We start from the raw sequence: 2,207 nt of genomic DNA, 5'->3' as shown, positions 1-2,207 counted from the left end.
GGAAAAAAGGGGGGGGGGGGGGGCAGGGAGGGACTTGCACACTTTTGGAAAGTAGATCCCCTTAGCCCCACCGTGGTTGGAGCTGAGGAAAGAAAATTTAGGATTATGACACCTCTAGTTGGTCGGAAATGGCACTCTCGGACTGAATTTGAATATAATTTTCATTTTTCCCACTTTCAAATCGAAAAAAAAAATAAATAAAAATAGGGATGGTGTGCCGGCTGGGCCCCTTGAATCTGCCACTGAAATACTCATAAAAAAGTTTTTAAATATCCTTTTAGTCATAATTATGCCCGCTTATATATTTCGTACAAACTAACATTCATAAAAATAATGATTTATTATCTATTGTGACGTATTCAAAATTCGAACCATGAAAAACAAATCAGCTTAAAACAGTCATTAATTTTAATAGTCTTTTTGCATGTAAACAGTACTTTTAAAATCAATCAAGAGTTTTTTTTATTTCTCCTCTTTTTGAATTTCACTTTTGTGTAAGTAATATTGCGACTACACTATTGTGAGTGAAAATAATGCCGTCTAATTTGCGATCAAACAGGACTAGGGCGATAGGGAGCACACAAAATATTAGTTAGCATTTTTTATTTCCCAATAAATTTGTGATTTTACTTAATTCATCATTACCAGGAAAGCCAAATAGAGGGGGGGGGGACAGGGAGGGACTTGCACAATTTTGGAAAGAGATCACCTCAGCCCCACCATTGTTGGGACTGAGGAAAGAAAATTTATGATTATGACACCTCTAGATTGCCGGAAATGGCACTCTCAGACCTAAATCCTAATTATAATTTACCTTTGTTTTTTCCATTTTTTAAAAATAATTTTGAACAATCATAGGGTCGGCTCGGCCCCACTTGAATCCGCCACTGATTATTATGACGTCCGATTGCGAGATTGCGTCAACGTAACATGTCCGTGTCAAAGGCTGTATAATTATTGTTTAATAATGGCTATATAAAATTCAATTGACTAACTATAATTTTTTGAAATTAGGAAAAACAGTAATCCTGTGTATGTAGAAAATATTAAACACTAGTATATAGGCCTACGTACGGGTCATAATAATATACAAAAGGAATAAATCGTTTATAGTAGAAATTGTGCACTTTTGAGCTTGTAAAAATATTGGCCCAATGTATACACGCTTCCAATTTTAACAATGTTCAGTACATTGTTTAATAAATTTAGCCTCTGATAACTGCTGCAACGATAAAATCGATTTAGTGGTTTCTGAGATGGTTACGAAATGTATAAACAATTGCGTTTTTACACTCGAAACATTAGTCATGCGTAATTGTTATTCTTTCCATTCACTTTTAAAAGTGGGGTATTAATTATAGAAGATTGGTGAAAAGTGGGGGGTACATCTACTAGGCCAAAGAATAAGCTAGGCCTACGTGTTTGCAAAACTGGATAACCTGGAAAAAAAAATTAAGTGTATGGCTCGCATGGCTCGCTGGCTCGCATGACTCGCACATTGGCTCGCATGACTCGCTGGCTCGCACTTTGGCACTACTCAAATGTATGTCATGACTGGATGACAAAAACAAACTTAGGCCCCCTAAGTAGGGCTAGGCCCTAGGCATAGATCCTGCTGGGTTAGGCCTAGGCCTAATCTAGGCCCCTCTACTCTAGGAAGCCAGGCTAGCCTACTCTAGGCCTACTTTGCTTGATACGTTTCGATAGTCTTGCTTCTCAAAGGACAAATAGTTTTAAATTATACCTCAACATTTACAAATCTTATTAGGCCTATACCAAACTGATTTTCTTAACATGTGTAGGCCCGTGCGACCGTTTCCAGGTCGGGCTTGGTAGACGGGGCCTAGCTAGACCGCCCGCCGCACTGCCACCGACCCATTCAAATACACTAGCCTAGACCTACTAGTTAGGCCTGCCTGACAAGGGTGATTCATGACAAGCACAGCTAGCAATACGTACCGTCGTAAAATCTTCTCCCATGTTTCCTCCTTCTCCAATCTCGCCCGATTTGAAAGCATCTGAAAACAATTCATTATAACGGATATTTTTTGCAAACCAGTCCTTCAAAACATGTATTCCCCTCGAATTCGATCCAACTCGGCCACAAGTCAACTCGGCCACAGTCAACTCGGCCACAAGTCAACTCGGCCACAAATCAACTCGGCCACAAAAAGTTCGGCTGCAGTCAACTCGGCCACAAGTCAACT

This window comes from Anneissia japonica, unplaced genomic scaffold (assembly GCF_011630105.1).
Source record: "Anneissia japonica isolate Jap-2015-1 unplaced genomic scaffold, ASM1163010v1 scaffold288058_len748972_cov163, whole genome shotgun sequence".
Lineage (NCBI taxonomy): Eukaryota > Metazoa > Echinodermata > Crinoidea > Comatulida > Comatulidae > Anneissia > Anneissia japonica.
Note: the sequence above shows the minus strand (reverse complement) of the source record.